At 41.5% G+C, this 21,237-nt stretch overlaps 1 long non-coding RNA gene across 1 annotated transcript in view; it reads left to right on the top strand.

Annotated features, from left to right (window-relative positions):
• LOC123344438 overlaps window positions 1–20,209 on the top strand; it is a 159,332-nt gene extending 139,123 nt beyond the window's left edge. The window contains exons 8-9 of the long non-coding RNA XR_006572552.1: window positions 13,508–13,627; window positions 19,256–20,209. This is a non-coding gene — a long non-coding RNA (uncharacterized LOC123344438). The remainder of the gene's footprint in view (window positions 1–13,507; window positions 13,628–19,255) is intronic.
• The last annotated feature ends 1,028 nt before the right edge of the window (window positions 20,210–21,237 follow it).

The raw sequence follows: 21,237 nt of genomic DNA, 5'->3' as shown, positions 1-21,237 counted from the left end.
AGTTGTATTCCACTATTAATACACTATTCCAGATCGGAGAACTGTTTTTAGTGCATTCTTGTACTTCATAACTACAAGGAGTATAAAAATAGCATACTTGGGGTTTACACTATTAGGTGAGTTTCACTGCATCTCTCGAGCCCTCTGCCTGAGTCTCTCAAGCCTTCTGGTCATCTCTTGACCCTTCTGACTGCATTTTTAAGCTCAATGGACTGTGCATCTCAGCCAAGGTCTACACTAGGGTGGGGGCCGACCTAAGATACGCAACTTCAGCTACGTGAATAGCGTAGCTGAAATTGGCGTATCTTAGGTTGACTTACCTGGCCGTGAGGATGGTGGCGAGTCGATCACTGCCGCTCCCCCGTCGATTCCGCTTCTGCCTCTTGCGAGCTGGAGTTCTGGAGTTGACAGGGAGCGCAATCGGGGATCAGTTTTATCGCGTCTACACTAGACATGATAAATTGACCCCCGATAGATCGATCACTACCTGCTGGTAGTGAAGACATAAGAACATAAGAACATAAGAAAGGCCGTACCGGGTCAGACCAAAGGTCCATCCAGCCCAGTATCTGTCTACCGACAGTGGCCAATGCCAGGTGCCCCTGAGGGAGTGAACCTAAAAGGCAACGATCAAGTGATCTCTCTCCTGCCATCCATCTCCATCCTCTGACGAACAGAGGCTAGGGACACCATTCTTACCCATCCTGGCTAATAGCCATTTATGGACTTAGCCACCATGAATTTATCCAGTCCCCTTTTAAACATTGTTATAGTCCTAGCCTTCACAACCTCCTCAGGTAAGGAGTTCCACAAGTTGACTGTGCGCTGCGTGAAGAAGAACTTCCTTTTATTTGTTTTAAACCTGCTGCCTATTAATTTCATTTGGTGACCCCTAGTTCTTGTATTATGGGAATAAGTAAATAACTTTTCCTTGTCCACTTTCTCAACATCACTCATGATTTTATATACCTCTATCATGTCCCCCCTTAGTCTTCTCTTTTCCAAACTGAAGAGTCCTAGCCTCTTTAATCTTTCCTCATATGGGACCCTCTCTAAACCCCTAATCATTTTAGTTGCTCTTTTCTGAACCTTTTCTAGTGCTAGAATATCTTTTTTGAGGTGAGGAGACCACATCTGTACACAGTATTCGAGATGTGGGCGTACCATGGATTTATATAAGGGCAATAATATATTCTCAGTCTTATTCTCTATCCCCTTTTTAATGATTCCTAACATCCTGTTTGCTTTTTTGACCGCCTCTGCACACTGCGTGGACATCTTCAGAGAACTATCCACGATAACTCCAAGATCTTTTTCCTGACTCGTTCTAGCTAAATTAGCCCCCATCATGTTGTATGTATAGTTGGGGTTATTTTTTCCAATGTGCATTACTTTACATTTATCCACATTAAATTTCATTTGCCATTTTGTTGCCCAATCACTTAGTTTTGTGAGATCTTTTTGAAGTTCTTCACAATCTGCTTTGGTCTTAACTATCTTGAGTAGTTTAGTATCATCTGCAAACTTTGCCACCTCACTGTTTACCCCTTTCTCCAGATCATTTATGAATAAATTGAATAGGATTGGTCCTAGGACTGACCCTTGGGGAACACCATTAGTTACCCCTCTCCATTCTGAGAATTTACCATTAATTCCTACCCTTTGTTCCCTGTCCATTAACCAGTTCTCAATCCATGAAAGGACCTTTCCTTTTATCCCATGACAGCTTAATTTACGTAAGAGCCTTTGGTGAGGGACCTTGTCAAAGGCTTTCTGGAAATCTAAGTACACTATGTCCACCGGATCCCCCTTGTCCACATGTTTGTTGACCCCTTCAAAGAACTCTAATAGATTAGTAAGACACGATTTCCCTTTACAGAAACCATGTTGACTATTGCTCAAGAGTTTATGTTTTTCTATGTGTCTGACAATTTTATTCTTTACTATTGTTTCAACTAATTTGCCCGGTACCGACGTTAGACTTACCGGTCTGTAATTGCCGGGATCACCCCTAGAGCCCTTTTTAAATATCGGCGTTACATTAGCTAACTTCCAGTCATTGGGTACCGAAGCCGATTTAAAGGACAGGTTACAAACCTTAGTTAATAGTTCCGCAACTTCACATTTGAGTTCTTTCAGAACTCTTGGGTGAATGCCATCTGGTCCCGGTGACTTGTTAATGTTGAGTTTATCAATTAATTCCAAAACCTCCTTTAGTGACACTTCAATCTGTGACAGTTCCTCAGATTTGTCACCTACAAAAGCCAGCTCAGGTTTGGGAATCTCCCTAACATCCTCAGCCGTGAAGACTGAAGCAAAGAATCCATTTAGTTTCTCCGCAATGACTTTATCATCTTTAAGCGCTCCTTTTGAATTTTGATCATCAAGGGGCCCCACTGGTTGTTTAGCAGGCTTCCTGCTTCTGATGTACTTAAAAAACATTTTGTTATTACCTTTGGAGTTTTTGGCTAGCCGTTCTTCAAACTCCTCTTTGGCTTTTCTTATTACACTCTTGCACTTAAGTTGGCAGTGTTTGTGCTCCTTTCTATTTGCCTCACTAGGATTTGACTTCCACTTTTTAAAGGAAGTCTTTTTATCTCTCATTGCTTCTTTTACATGGTTGTTAAGCCACGGTGGCTCTTTTTTAGTTCTCTTACTGTTTTTCTTAATTTGGGGTATACATTGAAGTTGGGCCTCTATTATGGTGTCTTTAAAAAGGGCCCACGCAACTTGCAGGGATTTCACTTTAGTCACTGTACCTTTTAACTTTTGTCTAACTAACCCCCTCATTTTTGTATAGTTCCCCCTTTTGAAATTAAAGGCCACAGTGTTGGGCAGTTGAGATGTTCTTCCCCTCACAGGGATGTTGAATGCTATTGTATTATGGTCACTATTTCCAAGCGGTCCTGCTATAGTTACCTCTTGGACCAGCTCCTGTGCTCCACTCAAGATTAAATCTAGAGTCGCCTCTCCCCGTGTGGGTTCCCGTACCAGCTGCTCCATGAAGCAGTCATTTAAAGTATCGAGAAATTTTATCTCGGCATTTCGTCCTGAAGTGAAATGTTCCCAGTCAATATGGGGATAATTGAAATCCCCCACTATTATTGGGTTCTTAATTTTGATAGCCTCTCTAATTTCCCTTAGCATTTCATCATCACTATTACTGTCCTGGTCAGGTGGTCGATAATAGATCCCTACTGTTATATTTTTACTAGAGCATGAAATTTCTATCCATAGAGACTCTATGGAACCTGTGGATTTGCTTAAGATTTTTACTTCATTTGAATCTACACTTTCTTTAACATATAGTGCCACTCCTCCCCCTGCACGGCCTGTTCTGTCCTTCCGATATATTTTGTACCCCGGAATGATTGTGTCCCATTGATTGCTCTCAGTCCACCAGGTTTCTGTGATGCCTATTATATCTATATCCTCCTTTATCACAAGACACTCTAGTTCACCCATCTTATTATTTAGACTTCTGGCATTTGTGTACAAGCACTTTAAAAACTTGTCCCTGTTTATTAGTCTACCTTTTTCTGATGTGCCAGATTCTTTTTTATGTGACTGTTTATCATCTGATCCAGCCCTTACATTATACTTCTCATTCCTCTGCTCCTGACTATAACCTGGAGATTCTCTATCATCAGACTCTCCCCTAAGAGAAGTCTGTGTCCGATCCACACGCTCCTCTGCAGCAGTCGGCTTTCCCCCATCTCCTAGTTTAAAAACTGCTCTACAACCTTTTTAATGTTTAGTGCCAGCAGTCTGGTTCCACTTTGGTTTAGGTGGAGCCCATCTCTCCTGTATAGGCTCCTCCCATCCCAGAAGTTTCCCCAGTTCCTAATGAACGTGAACCCCTCCTCTCTACACCATCGTCTCATCCACGCATTGAGACTCTGAAGCTCTGCCTGCCTACCTGGCCCTGCGTGTGGAACTGGGAGCATTTCTGAAAATGCCACCATAGAGGTCCTGGATTTCAGTCTCTTCCCTAGCAGCCTAAATTTGGCTTCCAGGACATCTCTCCTACCCTTCCCTATGTCATTGGTACCTACATGTACCACGACCACCGGCTCCTCCCCAGCACTACACATAAGTCTATCTAGATGCCTCGAGAGATCCGCAACCTTCGCACCAGGCAGGCAAGTCACCATACGGTTCTCCCGGTCATCACAGACCCAGCTATCTACATTTCTAATAATCGAATCTCCCATTACTAACACCTGCCTTTTCCTAGAAACTCGAGTTCCCTCCCCCGGAGAGGCAACCTCAGTGCGAGAGGTAACCCCAGCACCATCTGGAAGGAGGGTCCCAACTATGGGAAGGTTTCCCTCTGCTCCCATTGACTGCTCTACTTCCCTGAGCCCTTCTTCCTCCTCAACAGCACAGGAGCTGTCTAAGCGGAGGTGGGACAATTCTACAGTGTCCCGGAAAGCCTCATCAACATACCTCTCTGCCTCTCTCAGCTCCTCCAGTTCCGCCACCCTGGCCTCCAAAGTCCGTACATGGTCTCTGAGGGCCAGGAGCTCCTTGCACCGACTGCACACATACGCCACCCGCCCACAGGGCAGGTAATCATACATGCGACAGTCAGTGCAATAAACTGGATAGCCCCCACTCTGCTGCTGGGCTTCTGCCTGCATTGTCTCCTAGTTAGTGAAAGGGTGGTTTACGGAAAGTAGTTTTAGACTGTAGTTTGGTATATAGGTTTTAGGGTTTTAGGGGGGGCTACAGGGAAGGGGTTAGGGCCGGCAAGGGACTCCCACTCCCTTCCCACTCCCCTTCCAAACTCCCTTGCGAAACTCCCTGTTAGCAGCCCCTGTTCGCAAAGCATTTTGCCCTCAGTCTCTGCTAATACCCATTATTTGGGTGTCATCCCTCACCCCTTCTGGCACAATGACACTCAGAACTAGCCTAACAGACAAATGATGAGCAAGGCATTGTACATAATGGGCAGGACTGAGGGAGAAATCTGGGGGGGAGGGAAGAGGGTATTGGATAGTAGTTCTAAGGCAACAGTGTAAATGTCTAGCCAGACAGTCCAGAACCACTTTGTTACATTACTCTGCTTCATACCCTGCACATCAGGTTAGAATTGTGTCAGGGATGGGTCCTGAAAGCTTAAGAAGGAGACCAGGTATCTCTTATGATAAAAGGACACATCAGAGTGTGCTGCCCGCCCTAGGCTCCAGTCCTGGCAGCTAAGTTCTAACACTTTATACCCATGTATAAGTGAAATAATGGAGAATATCTCTAACATTTTTGCTGCTTTTTTAAATTTACTTTGGCTTAAATTATTTTGAATATACTATTGATCCTAGTGCCCTCTCTGATCTTAAAACACGTACCATCTCAGCATGCCTGTCACTTCAGCCCAAACTACACACTCTGATAGCAGATTATTTGAAGATATGCAAAAGCATTTGAGGACAGAGACTTTTTTCTTCTAATCAGCATTAAAGCTTTAAAGTCTTCAGCACCTGCTCTGATCAGAAGACAGTATCTTATATGGAAAGACTGTCTCTTTTTTTGTTTTTAAAAAAACCCAGCTTTTCCTCCACTGCTGGAACTGAGAGTCTGAACCAATGGGAAAGACTCTCACCGACTTCAAGAGCAGATGTGATGGAACATTTTTTATAGTTGGGGTGCTGAGAGCCATTGAACCAAATTATAAACCCTGGATAGAATGCAAACCACTTCAAGCCAAGGGGTTCAGCAGCACCCCCCACGCCCTTCGTTCCAGCACCGATGTTCAAGAGGCTTTGGATTAACCTTTAAGTTAGCATGTTCTTTGGCCAGCAGAATTTAGACAGCTTACATTGAAGCAGAGAGAATTCTGCAAGATGCTACCTGGTCTTAAGAGCTATAAGGTCTAGATATACCAATTTAAAATGAACTGTTGAGAAAAAGCTACCGACGGGACATATTAAGTATTAAATTATATTTATATAAGGCCTTTCATTTGATAGGTTCTCAAATCACCTCAAAAATTTAGTAAATCAAATTTAGTTTGTGCATCTAGTTTATAGATATCTACAGTGGGTGGGTGTATAATACATCCTGGATGTTGTTTATTACATGCAAAGAAAGAGCTGCAGAGAATGTGGATAAGTTCACTCATTTAAATGCTGCCCTCCCTGGGATGGAAAGCAACTGCTATTAAACAGCACATACCAGTGCTACACAACAGTTTAAGGCATTGTTGAAGACTTCTGTGTCTAAATTGAACTAAAAGGAAGTTGCACATAAGCAGAAATATTTCCCTTTTTAAAAATGTACAGTACTTAAGTTTTCTAAAGTCATCTGAAATAAAAGTAATATAGTTTAATTAATAAAAATGATTTTAGTAATGAAATCTTGCACATCTTTGTCCTTGTCTATTGATGTATCCCAAAGCATCCAGAATGATCCTTTTTTTTATCACAACAAAAATGCACAACAAAATGGGGATTAAAAATTAGTTTTCACTCCGGTACTAACTTTTCTGGTAACTGGCCCAGATTAGTGCCTGCTTAATAAAGTCTTCATGCTTATGTTTTAAACATTGAATACTGTATATCCTGCAGACCAAGAGATGTGCAACTACAAATAAACATTCTATACTGAAAGAATTATTTGTTGTTAATTTTAGATGTGTCTCTTCAGTGATGGGATTACCAACATACTGACAAAGGATATTTATAGTGCTTTTGAGGACCACTCTCTTTTCCAGCTCTGTAGTGCCATCTTCAGTTTGTTCTATATTCCAATAGCAGATTTTCACTAGTTGCAGCATAATGCATACACAAGCAATGGAAAGATAGTCTTCTCTTGCTGGCAAGGTGAAGAGAAACACAATTACTTAGCCTAATCAAGACTATACAAACTACAAAGAACTTTAGAAGGTGTTGATTGGGAAACAGGATGTTACATTAAATATGTTGTAGACAAGTACAGTGTAGTGTGTGTGAGCAGGAGCAATTTGAACTCCTGGCACACAATAATGAGTTCTAAATAAAATGTAACAATCGGCAACTCTGTGGACTGATCAGTGAAAACATCTGCTACATTGGCAGTGATGGTCACAAAAGCAAACAAGATTTTAGGATACATGAAAAAAAAGCTAATGCATTGAAAATACCATAATTCCATTATACAAATAAATTGATGCCACATGACTGCATAAATGTCCTTCATGGAGCTTTTACCCCTTCCTCTGAAGCAACTGGTACCTACCACTGTTGGAGAAAAGCGTAGCTCATTGGACTGATCAGGCATTGCAATTCCTATGCTCCTAATTATTTATTAAATAAAATCCATGCATTTCAAAGACACTTGTGGAATATGACTGCAGAAGCCATGGTGCCTGATGTATTACAACCATGCAGTCAATATTTAAGCTGAAGTTTCTATGAGTAGTTTTAAAATAACCACCTCCTTCTCCCCCCCAGTTTTCCATATTTCTGTTGATAGAATTTTAGCTTAGAATTGTTCTCTCTTCCTTTTCCTTTCTATTTTTTAATTTCATGCTCTCTTACAGAAATGATCAGTCACTATTCAGTGCTCGATAGATTTTGTGAGTAATCCATTCCCTGGGCAGGAGTAATATGATTATAAGGCCATCATTACCACTAAAATGATCAATGGTATCTTCCCCTATCCTTAACTGTCAGAGAGATACTACAAAGATCTTACTGATGCTGTGCCTCTAATAAAAATTCTCGGTCTGAAACCCACTTGATATTATGGCAATCTCCACTAAAGAAGCAAAGTACAATATGGAATGCATGCTTATGCTCTCTTCCCATATTTGTGTATAATATAATGGCAACTTCTAGTGGTTCTCTTTTCCCCTCCTCACATCTTTTGGAGTGGTCTGTAGCACTAGCCCTGTACTGTAAAGGCTCATCTCAGGGCTTATGTTGTCCCCCCACCTCTGCACATCCCCAGACGGGCTGATCACTTTCTAGCTTGAGATGAGCTTCTCCAAACGAAGATGTTAATTTTGTAATACACTGGAATCTGTTAGCTCATCTGATTGTTGGTGAGCAATGATCTAGCATAGAAATGCATTGGGCGTGCCCATTAAATCCGCATTCAGCATGGGTGCAGGTGACCTTTTCAAATGACATTCTCAGAAGTGGTCATCTCTGGAAGGGGATATATCGGGGTTTGAGATCACAGCACTGCCTTCTGTGTGTAATTCCAGGCAGTATCACATCTGGGCGCAGGGGAATTCTTTTGGAAACGACATGGTGCTGCCCTCCAAGTTCACAATAGTAACCTTTCCACACACATACCAATCTCTGAGTATAACGCAGTTTGTCAAACAAGTTCATTTAATCTAATCCTCTGTTCTTGGTGCCAATTTGTGTGCCTGAAGCAATGGTTTTTTGTTTCTTTCCAAAAAACATTCAGTGATGTTTGAAGATTACTTTGGTGTTACAGTTGGGGCCAGTTTGTTTTTACTTGGTTTACATTCCCCAATAACTATTAGCAGAAATTCATATGGATACTATAAATCATTTCCAGATAGTCTGTAGGTTGCTTGTTATTGCAAACTTATGTGTATCAAGGAACCATTGCACTATTTAAACTGTGCAGTATAGCTAAGCAAATAAGGCAAGAGATGGGGGTTGTCAAACAAGCATCATTGTATTGTCTGGGACAACCTAGAAAAAAGGAACAAAAGGAGAGACCCACTTTCTGTGCACCATTTCCTGGCCATTTTCCAGTTGGAGTTAATGCTAACTGTATCATTGCCAGCAGGTGGACAGGGCAAAGGTGAGGCAAAAGTTAATAGAAGTCAAATTGCCAGGGTTAGAGATGTATGGGGAGTAGGTACAAGGAGATCTGTAGGATTTCCCTGGAATTTCAGGACATTGTGTGGTTGGAAATCCACAACCCCCGTCTCTTCCGTAGGCCTGCAAACTTATTTATTTTTGAAAGGATGACCACTCTATGTAGTTCACCACAAGTTTACCAATTCACTTTCCCCTCTTGTGGTTTTTTTTTCCCATGTGAGGGATCATGGAATCATAAAATATAGAGTGGGGAGGGACCTCGAGAGGTCATCTAGACCACCACCTGCACTGAGGCAGGACCAAGTAAACCTGCACCATCCCTGATGTGTGTTTGTCTAACCTGTTCTTAAAAACCTCCAATTGTTGAAATACTCCAGCTGAGGCCTCACCAATGCCGAGTAGAATGGACCAATTACTTCCTGTGTCTTACATATGATACTTCTGGTTAACACGCCCCAGAAAAATATTTGGCTTTTTTGCAACTGCATCATACTGTTGGCTCATATTCAATTTGTAATCTACTCAGATCTTCAAGCTCATAGAAATTAGGAACGAGGAAAGACCCATTACATGTTTTAGGCCACTCTTTGCCAATTCAGGGTTATTCCCTTAAGTATATTCCCTAGGTCAAGTGGGACATCCACAACTGCCTTTAAAAGACGCATCTTTAGAATTCATATAGATGTACATAAGAACGGCTATACTGGGTCAGACCAATGACCCATCTAGCACAGTGGGTCTTCTGACAGTGACCAGTGCCAGATGCTTCAGAGGAAATGAACAGAACAGGGCAATTATCAAGTGATCCATCCCTGGTCGTCCACTCCCAGCTTCTGGAAGTTAGAGGCTTAGGACACCCAGAGCATGGGGTTGCGTCTCTGACCATCTTGGTTAATAGCCATCGGTGGACCTGTCCTCTAATTCTTTTTTGAACCGTTATTCTTTTGGCCTTCACAAAATCCTATGGCATGAGTTATACAGGTTGAGTGCATGGTGTGAAGTAGGAGTTATTTACCTCTCTCCATTCTGAAAACGGATCCTTTATTCCTACCTTTTGTTTCCTGTCTTTTAACCAGCTAACTGATCCTTCTCTCTTAACCCATGACTGCTTACTTTGCTTAAGAGCCTTTGATGAAGGACTGTGTCAAAGATTTTTCTGAAAGTCCAAGTACACTGTATCCTCTGGATCACCCTCATTCATATGTTTGTTGACCCCCCCCTCAAAGAAGTCTAATAAATTGGTGAGGCATGATTTCCCTTTACAAAAGCCATGATAACTCTTCCCCCAACAAATCAAGTTCATCTATGTGTGTGATAATTCTGTTCTTTACTATAGTTTCAACCAATTTGCCTGGTACTGAAGTTAGGCTTACTGGTCTATGATTGCCAGGATCTCCTCTGGAGCCTTTTTTAAACATTGGCATCATATTAGTTATTCTCCAGTCATTTGATACAGAAGCTGATTTGAATGATGGGTTACATACCACAATTAGTAGTGCTACAATTTCATATTTAAATGCCTTCACAACTCTTGGGTGAATACCATCTGGTCCTCATGACTTATTACTGTTTAATTTATCAATTTGTTCCAAATTTGTCAATTTGTTCAGGTTCTATTGACACCTGAATCTGGGACAGGGCCTTAGATTTGTCACCTAAAAAGAATGGCTCAAGTGTGGGAATCGTATCCCCTGCGGTGCAAAGAACTCATTTAGTTTCTCCGCAATGGCCTTGTCCTCTTTGAGTGCTCCCTTTAGCATCTCGATCATCCAGTGGCCCTACTGATATTTTGGCAGGCTTCCTTCTTCTGATGTACTTAAAAAAAACTTGCTGTTAGGTTTTGTCTCTTTTGCTTTTCAAATTTTTTTTTGGCCTGTCTAATTATACTTTTACATTTCACTTGCCAGAGTTCATGCTCCTTTTTATTTTCCTCACTAGGATTTGACTTCCAATTTTTAAAGGATGCCTTTTTGCCTCTAACCACTTCTTTTATTCTGTTGTTTAGCCATGTTTTCTGGTCCTCGAACTGTGGGTTTTTTTTTAATTTGGAGTATACATTTAATTTGAGCCTCTATTATGTTCTTTTTTTAAAGTTTCCCTGTGGCTTGTAGGCATTTCACTCTTGTGGCTACCTTTTAATTTCCATTTAATTAGCGTCTTCATTTTCGTGTAGTTCCCCTTTCTGAAGTTAAATGCTACTGTGGTGAGCTTCTTTGGCATTTTCCCTCCAACAAGGATGTTAAATTTAGTTATGTTATAGTCACTATTACCAAGCAGTTCAGTTATATTCACCTCTTGCACCAGATCCTGTGCTTCACTTAGGACTAAATCAAGAATTGCCTCTCCTCTTGTGGGTTCCAGGACTAGCCTCTCCAAGAAGCAGTCATTAATGGTGTCTAGAAACTTCATCTCTGCATGCCATCCTGAGGTGACATGTACCCAGTCAATATGGGAATAGTTGAAATCCCCCATTTTTATTGAGTTTTCTTTTTTTATAGCCTCTCTAATCTCCCAGAGCATGCCACAATCATGATCACTATCTTAGTCAGGTGCTGGAACTAGAGGTGCAGGGGGAGCTGCCGCACTCCCTGGCTTGAAGTGGTTTCCATTATGTATAGGGTTTACAGTTTGGTTCAATGGCTCTCAGCACCCCCACAGCACCCCTTGTGAATGGCAGTATATTCCTACTGCTGTGGTTCTCCAACGTTTGTACAGGTGACCCCTTTCACACAGCAAGCCTCTGAGTGTGACACCCCCCCCTTTCTAAATGAAAAACACTTTTTTACATTTAACACTATTATAAATGCTGGAGGTGAAGCGGAGTTTGGGGGCGGAGGCTGACAGCTTGCGACCCCCCCCCCTCCCACCACCACCTAATAACCTCCTGACCCTCTGAGGTTTTTTACCCACAAAAGCTTATGCCCAAATAAATATGTTAGTCTTTAAGGTGCCACCGGACTCCTTGTTGTTTTTGACCCCCGGTTTGAGAACCCCAGTCCTACTCCTATTATCCACGCATGGGGAAAATATGGTATACATTTATTTTTTGACATGGCCAGAGCCCAATTTTAATTGTCTCTCGCAATCAATTTAAAAAAACATTGCTCCTAGTGTAAGACCTTGTTAGCCAAGTTTTATCCAAGGCAAGTTTTTAAACAGCCATATTATACTACCCAGAGAATAGGAGTTTACAATGGAAACATTGACTCCTCCCCCGGAACTGATGTGAATGGCATTGCTATAGTTTAATTACTCTTCTTTTCCTTTCTGCCACAAGGTGTGAAATGTTAGGTTTATACCTTAGGAGAGCACAAGCTATCATACCACAGTACTGTTTTAATCGGTGGTAAATGAATTCATTCACGATCCAATTACATTCTGAGAGTGTTCACTTTAACAGGCTGACTACTTTGCTAATTTATCAGCTAATCACTACAAACACATTTGGCCTCAGTTCAGAGCCCGTTGGGTCCTGAGTCTCATGCTGGGACTAATAGTACCGAAAAACCTGACATAATTCTGCCTAATGAAATTAGTGCAATCCTGACACACACAGCTGGGGACAAGTTGGAACAAATGTTTGTCCAAGGTCATGTGTGTCTTACCGCAACACACAAGAAAAGTTCAATATTCTTATTAATATTTCATAGTGTCCTTGCCTTGTAATTGTAACTAAAAACACAAGACAGGATGGAAAAGTCAATTTTCATACAAACAGAACAGCCTTGCACTGACTCAGAGGGAGGGTTTTTTTTTGATTGGGTGAGTAAAGCATATTTTTATTGTGATGAATGCAGGCTAGTAGGCATTGTGCTAGGACTGGTATATTTGCCACAGACTGAAGAATGGCTTTGTGGTAAGGCACTGAGCTGTGACTTGAGAAATCTGAGCTCAGTTCCTGGCTGTGGCACAGATTTCCTCTGGGATCTTGGGCAAATCACTTCAGTTTCCGACCTGTAAACTGGAGATAGATAAAGGATGAGAAAAAGCAGCATATCTGTCTCGCTTATTTAAATTGTAAGCTCTTCAGGACAGGGAATTTTTTACTAGGTGTTTGTTCAGTGCCTAACACAATGGGGCCTTTGTCTCATTTGGGGCCGTTGGTTGCTACTGCATTATAAATAATGAATAACCGTGCCAGGCTACGAGAGTGCTATTAACTGAATTAATAAGGATAGCCATTGTAACCGTGTTTGATACAGCCCTATTTATGGGGTACATTTTAAAGGGGTAGGGTAATAGCAAGTGTTTTATCTGGGAACATGATATGGTCAATGTGAAAACTGGTGTTAAATGTTGGGCTACCCACCAGTCTGCATGCTTTCTGGAGGAACAATAGTGCAAAGCCATATATTTAGAGTTTGATAACTAGAGCAGAGATGCACACAAAAAAGGAAAGCATGCTTTGGCAAGCCTCAACAATTAAGCCACAAAATGAACCAACTCAACTAACAACATTAGGAATAACAGATTGTTAAAAAGGGAAGCGACAGGATGGATGAGATGTAGCAAACCTGCAGTGTGGTGTTTGAGCAGCGGGCCAAAGGAACAGTCTTTTAACCTTTTGTATTGGTGGGAAAAACACAGCCTGCTCTACAACAGCTGTAGCATATTCATCCTTCTGACCAGTGTGAGTTCTCTCTGCCTGCTGTCCCAGGTTGCTGAATCTACCAGTGGCTTAAGAGCTGACCACATTTCTTTCTGACCATTGAATTGTTTAAAAGTTTTTCAGGTTCCAAATACTCCTTAGATCTCTGGAAGATGATGAGATGATCAATCAGGAGACTGTGGCCAGCACTAAAATGTGAGAGATTAGACGAGCGCCATGGTAGCAACAGAAAGAGGTAAGCAGATCGAGCTGTTCTGGAAGGTTCCCATTGACTTCAGTGGGCATTGGATCTGGCCCCAAGGAGAAGGGAAAGCACACTGACCTATTTTCTCTCAATGCAGTAGTTATTAAAGGTCCTCCAATATTTGTTTCTTTTCACTGGGAGTATAAAAGATTGTCAAATTACAAAGATTTATTTTAACAAAAAATGCCTGGAAGCTGTTTTACAAATTTCATGAAAACCAAAGAAATGACCTAGCAGAAATGTATTGATATCACTCTCCATTAATGGAATCTTGCAAGCTACTAATGTGATTACTGTTTTTGTAGCATATTCACTGAAACGGTCACAAATGGGTACACAATAAGATTACAAATGTACATAGCACAATACTGCTAATGCCATCAAGCCTGCTGAGCCACTTAGAAATGTTATTTTGCTTTTCTGCACTGTTTAAAACCAGGTAATAACTCAGAAGATTAAAAACTAGAGTGGCATATGGAAATTTCTCTGTTACCACATGGGCCATTTGCTATTCATCTCTTGTAAGGTAACTTTTATTCTTAAAGAGAATCCATTTACTTGTACATTGTATAGGCCTCCATCTTTTCACAGTTATTATGTACAGTAGTCCCTGCTGAGTGCTTTCTGAACTTTTGGGGTGCATTTGAGGAAACATGGTCCCTGATCCTGAAAGCTCACACTCTAGGGGGGAGGGATAGATGATAGCTCAGTGGTTTGAGCATTGGCCTGCTAAACCCAGGGTTGTGAGTTCAGTCTTTGAGGGGGCCACTTAGAGATCTGAGGCAAAATCAATACTTGGTCCTGCTAGTGAAGGCAGGGGGCTGGACTCCATGACCTTTTCAAGGTCCCTTCCAGTTCTAGGAGATAGGATATTTCCATTAATTTAATTTAAGGAATTCATAAAATAAGTCCCTGAACTTTATTTCATTGTACCAATTTATTAGATGACACCTTATTGTATTAATTCATGTGATTAGAACTGGTTGGAACATTTTCAAAGGAATCATTTTTCATCAGAAAATGCAGGGTTTTTTTCAGAATGGAAATGTTCTCCAGGACTGTGTAGATTTTGAGAAAAATTTCAACAAAGTGTTGAAATCATTTCAACTTTCTGAATTTGTTTTGATGATATGTTTTGTTTTTATAAGGTAAACATTCAATTTTTACCTTATCATTTTGTTTCATTGTGGCATTTATATTACAATATTTATTTTAATATTATTTTATTATGTTTAATATTGTTGTAATGTTTTGACATTAAAATGAAACATTTTTGTCTTATTGTAATGAAATATTTTGACGTCATTGAAATACAACATTTCAATGTTTCCTAATCAAAAATTTTCATAATTTTCATTCCATGATAAATTTTACAGATTTTGAAATGTTGGCATTTCCTAAAGGTTGGAAATTATTTTCTCTTCAATTCTAGTAATTTTTCTTCCCACCGTGTCTATCTTTTCAAGTTATCATACAATAAATTATACCGTATTTTCCGGCGTATAGGGCGACGGGGTGTATAAGACGACCCCCTAATTTTACAGTTAAAATATAGGTTTTGGCCTATACTCGCCCTATAAGACGACCCCCCCTTCCGAGGGGGGGAGCCCAGAGCCTTTTAAATCCCAGCCGCGGCCGGGAATCAGAGGGCTCTGGGCTGCCCGCTGCGGCGGGGAGCCCAGAGCCTTATAAATCCCAGCCGCGGCGGGGAGTCAGAAGGCTCCGGGCTGCCCGCCGCGGCGGGCAGCGCAGAGCCTTTTAAATCCCAGCCGCAGCCGGGAATCAGAAGGCTCCGGGCTGCCCGCCGCGGCGGGGAGCCCAGAGCCTTTTAAATCCCAGCCGCGGCGGGGAGTCAGAAGGCTCCGGGCTGCCCGCCGCGGCGGGCATCACAGAGCCTTTTAAATCCCAGCCATGGCCGGGAGTCAGAAGGCTCCGGGCTGCCCGCTGCGGCGGGGAGCTCAGAGCCTTTTAAAGCCCAGCCGCCCGCTGTTATACCCGGCGTATAAGACGACTTCCGATTTTGGGGGGTTGTTTTTTAATATAGAAAGTCGTCTTATACGCCGGAATATACGGTATTTATTGTTTTTAAGAATGGGATTTAATACTATACTGATGCCTTCTGTACTATGTTTGTTTAAACAAAATATAGCGAGAGGCTTGAATCATAAGATCAGGTCCAGATTTGTAGCTTTAAAAAGTTTGGGAGTGTTCAGATTAAGGTTTTAGGTTTTTAGACCCTTCTCTAAAATATAGAATGGAATTGCTAGTAATTATTGGATATAATGTTAAATAAATCTTATTTCAAAACCAGGCTATTTTCAAAAAAAGAGCATCATCACAGCTGACAATGAGCATTTTTTTCTTCCCCAGTAGCTAATTCCTACCCATTCAGATAAACAGAACTAGCAAGACTATCTTCAGTAATGTCAATGATATTAAACAATGTATACAATATTTGTCACCAAGAAAAAAAATAAGGAAATAATTAGCATTAATTGCTTAAGCAATATGATTCTTTATGATGGCTACAATATTTAGGAAATTATATATAGACTAAACAGAGTTTTTATAAACCTCTGGGACACCAGAGGAAAATTGATCTCATAAAATGTCATTGGAACTCCTGTCAGCTAAGATCAAATGTAGTATTAGTCCAATATGACTCCTATTGGGTGCACCACAACTTGCCCTTGCAAAGAGATGTACTTGGTGCTCTTAGCTCTTTTCCATCTGTCATTGAGAGACAGCAAGCATTGTGTCTCTCTTACCTACCCTTTAATCAGGAGGATAGAGGTAGAAGTATAGGCTGGATGAATGAACGGTAAGGTGGATAGAAAACTGGCTAGATGGTCGGGCTCAACGGGTAGTGATCAATGGTTCCATGTCTAGTTGGCAGCCGGTATCAAGTGGAGTGCCCCAAGGGTCGGTGCTGGGGCCGGTTTTGTTCAATATCTTCATTAACGATCTGGAGGATGGTGTGGACTGCACCCTTAGCAAGTTTGCAGATGACACTAAACTGGGAGGAGTGGTTGATACGCTGGAGGGTAGGGCTAGGATACAGAGGGACCTAGACAAATTAGAGGATTGGGCCAAAAGAAATATGATGAGGTTCAACAAGGACAAGTGCAGAGTCCTGCACTTAGGACGGAAGAATCCCATGCACTGCTACAGACTAGGGACCGAATGGCTGGGCAGCAGTTCTGCAGAAAAGGACCTAGGGGTTACGGTGGACGAAAAGCTGAATATGAGTCAACAGTGTGCCCTTGTTGCCAAGAAGGCTAATGGCATTTTGGGTTGTATAAGTAGGGGCATTTCCAGCAGATCAAGGGATGTGATCATTCCCCTCTATTCAGCACTGGTGAGGCCTCATTTGGAGTACTGTGTCCAGTTTTGGGCCCCACACTACAAGAAGGATGTGGATAAATTGGAGAGAGTCCAGCGGAGGGCAACAAAAATGATTAGGGGGCTGGAGCACATGACTTATGAGGAGAGGCTGAGGGAACTGGGATTGTTTAGCCTGCAGAAGAGAAGAATGAGGGGGGATTTGATAGCTGCTTTCAACTACCTGAAAGGGGGTTCCAAAGAGGATGGATCTAGACTGTTCTCAGTGGTAGAAGATGACAGAACAAGGAGTAATGGTCTCAAGTTGCAGAGGGGGAGGTTTAGGTTGGACATTAGGAAAAACTTTTTCACTAGTAGGGTGGTGAAGAACTGGAATGGGTTACCTAGGGCGGTGGTGGAATCTCCTTCCTTGGAGGTTTTTAAGGTCAGGCTTGACAAAGCCCTGGCTGGGATGATTTAGTTGGGTTTGGTCATGCTTTGAGCAGGGGGTTGGACTAGATGACCTCCTGAGGTCCCTTCCAACCCTGAGATTCTATGATTCTATGATAAGTGGGAGGGATGATTTGGAGAGGGAATAAATGAGAAGAATGTAAAATATTGGCAGTAGAAGAAATTAATATTCAGAGTAAATAGTTGAATTATGTAATGGAGACACAAGAATAATGTATCTATATATTGTAAATTACTAAAAAAAAAAAAAAGAAAAGAAATCCATCCCATATTGATAAATTGCAGTATCCTAAAGTGAACGCGGTCAGCTGAATGTTCTTATAGCCTAACAGTCCTTGGCCCCGTCTGCATTATCTCACATAGGTTTGCAGTCACAATTTTCTAATTAGACATCTGAACTCTAACTAACCCTATACAACCTTCCTTGTTCGAAGGGGCCATCTGCATCATGGCCCCAGAAATCAGTGGGATTTAAACATTTGCTTAAATGCTTAACTGAATCAGGGCCTATAAAACCACTATGTTGGGGAACCAAATTACAGTTCATGTTTACATGAGAGCTCAATTTTGTGTTATAGTCTCCTCCCTCCCATCCTATTTTAATTTTGACCCATTACTATAGTGTTGGTGTGACCAAAGCTGCAGCAGTTTTGGAGATGTGGTGAGGTCACATATATACAATGTGATAGAAATGTGGTTTAATTATTTTGGGGTACAGCTATGTTTGTAACCGTGGGCCAAGGGGGGTTAACCTACACAGTCTTGTCAGGCAGACTGCAGAGCGCCATCTTCTAATAACTGGTACTATAAAATCTTCCTGTTTTCAGTGATGTTCATCACAGCCCACTTCCAAATGTGTGAAATGGTTGTAATAAAATGCAGACACATGGAAAACGTTTAAAGAGAATGAGGATTAGATGTTTCTCTGATCAGCAGATTCATTGATAATCTTGGTTGTCTTTCATTAGCGCAATTATGTGTGTCAGGGAAGACAATATATCTTCTATAGAAGGGAGCGAAAAGGATGTTGCCAAAAGAACCTCCTCATACTGTCTGGTATTTATGGAAATCTGCCAGAAAATAGCTTCTAATCCACATTGTGTAACTATATATGCGCCTAAATTCTTGAGAAGATAATCAGATGTCCCACTATGCCTGGGATAGTCTGTGAGATTGCTGACCTTATCACTTTTTTTCAGTAGGGGAGCAGGAGTGGGTGGTGGGAATATGAGTGCTTCCGCTGACTTCTCCTACAATATAAATGCTCTGCTTTTAATGGAAATCTGCCAGAAAACAGCTCATTCTGTGTAGCCCAAGTTCCTTAAAAGAAGAGCTGAAAATACCAGATGCTCCAATTTGTCTTGGATTTTCTCATAGCTGCTAACATTGGTGTTCCACTTGGTGGAGGTTAAGCCAAATAAGGGCTGGACTGTTCCTCCCTAAATCCACATGCAGATACCATCCCCCTCACCCCTGATCAAAATGAATAGGCCAGCAAGCAGCACTCTCTGCGCTAGATTCCACAGAGAGCCATGCAAGGGAAGAACTGGGTGTGGTGTCATTGAATGAAGCGCCACCATGGTCCCAGCACATCCCTTCTCACTCCTGACACACCCACTATTCTGGGAGCTTGGGAGAGGGTGGAGGCAGCCAGTGCAGGGTAGAGCTGACTAGAAAAAGGAATCTGTTTCCATGAAAAAATGTGCAGTTCACAAATGTCCTCCTGAACCAGGATGAAAAGTTCCATTGTGAAATATTTCGCAGAGAGGGTTTTAAAGAAAAAAATCTAGTTTGGAAGAACTGAAATGAAATTTTTCTGCTTCTCAGATGCCCACCGGGACAGCTGCTGTCATTTAGGAAAAGAGCAAGAACCTGAGTGCCAGAGAGGCAGAGAGCCTGGACACTCAGCCTCCCCTGCAGCTCTGGGAGCTAGAGAACCCAGGTGCCTGGCCTCCCTTCCTCCCCTCACCGTTCTGGGGCTGGAGCACTCAGCCTTCAAAGCCCTCCACAGAAGCTTTGGTCAGTGTCACTGGCAGAAAAGTTAAATTGACGAGCCTCCCTGGGGGGCAGCCAGCGAGCCATTGTTTTTCTTTTACCCAAGAGAAAATCACAATTTTTCAGAAAAACTGAAATTTCTTATTGGAAAATCATTCAGACAAAAATAATTTTTTTTGACCAGTGCTAATACCGGGGCTCGGACCTGGAATACTTGCACCAGATGACAGAATTGCACCATCAGGGAAAACAGACTCCAGTGAGGAGTGGCTGGAATCAACACTGATATCAACACTAGATATTGCAATGACATTTAAAATATACCTGTCTTTAGCATCAGTCGCTTGCTCACATAAAAAGAAAGTCTTAAGCACCTTGATCTTAGTCTTGATCTAATATTGTCCTGTGTCTTGTTTTTAAAAAATGCTTCCTGCAGGCAAAGTGGTTAAAATGGTGTTCCTGTTGAGCTATGGATTTAATAAACTAGTTTTGGACAATCGGCTGTTTTTTAGCAGCAATTTCTTCAAAATTTGAAAGCTGGCCAAATGTAAATGTGTACAGAAATGTTGAGATGTTGATCATAATTATTATTTATTCATTATTTGTGTTACAGTATTGCCCAGCCAACATTAGTGGCCTTTTGTGCCCTTTGTACAAACATATATGCCCTGATCCAAAATTCATTGAAATCAGTGGAAGAATTTCCATTGATTTCAAATAGCTTTGGATCAACCCATAGTAAAGAGACCAGTCTCTAACCTGTATAATGCACAGTCTAATTAGACAAGAGAGGTACCTTTTTGCAAATATCTATATATGATGTAATAGTATATTACTTCTATATTTTTCTAAATATGATATAATGAAATATGTCATATATAGTGTCTGTATCAGTTGTCTTTTTCATCAGTTTGATACACACACACACGTTTATGTATTTATGTATGTAAAATAAATAGCTATCAATAGGATTTATATGTTCTCAGTAAATTCTGTAATAATAATTTACCACATAAAAGGGTTCTTCCCACATTGAAAGTGGTACATTGACTTTAATCAGTCTCCACAACATAAAAAGCTTCCAGTTTTAAGTGTGTTTTTGTTGTGGACAATGTTTGTCGCTTATTTCTTGACATATAGTAAAATATATTTCTCCTCCCAATAGACCTTCTAACGTTCCCAGTGGCTAAAGCAGGACAGGTCCTATCCATCAGGGAGCTGGTACTGGGTGCTGCCCCAGGGGGTGGGAGGTCCGGGTTGCAGCAGTGAGTTGCAGAGCAAGCCTGCCCTGCACTCATCCTCCAGTGGCAGCTCCTGTCCTATGGGGCTGGCTAAGGTCTGCTCCAATGTTCTGAGCTCTTGCTGCTGGGCACAGGGACGGCAGGGGCTGGGAAGGGGGGAGGAATAGGGGGAGTCCAAAATGAAATGAAATTTTAAGTTGAAACTAAATGAATTTTGTTTTCAAATCAACACATTGATTTAATTTCAAAATGCAAATCAAAAACAATGTGTTTAGATTCTCCCAATTGGAAAATTGAAAAATGTTGTCGGCATAGATATTTTCTCGTGGAAATGGAAAATTTCAAGTTCAATTTACTTTTTTGACATGAAAATTTAGAATTTTTCAATCTAAACGTTTGACCAGCTGTATCCCTAACATGTGAATCACAGTGCTGTTGTACTGCCACCCACAGTGCCTGGGACCTGGGCTTGGTGTACACTGAACGTTCTGTGGCTATTTTTGCACCACTAATACAGATTGATATAATTTACACACTTTTAGAAACTCCACTGCAGAATTTGCTGCAATGTCC

This window comes from Mauremys mutica, chromosome 11, assembly GCF_020497125.1.
Source record: "Mauremys mutica isolate MM-2020 ecotype Southern chromosome 11, ASM2049712v1, whole genome shotgun sequence".
Lineage (NCBI taxonomy): Eukaryota > Metazoa > Chordata > Testudines > Geoemydidae > Mauremys > Mauremys mutica.
The sequence above is the reverse complement of the archived record's forward strand: the minus strand, read 5'-3'. Positions and strand labels throughout refer to the sequence as shown.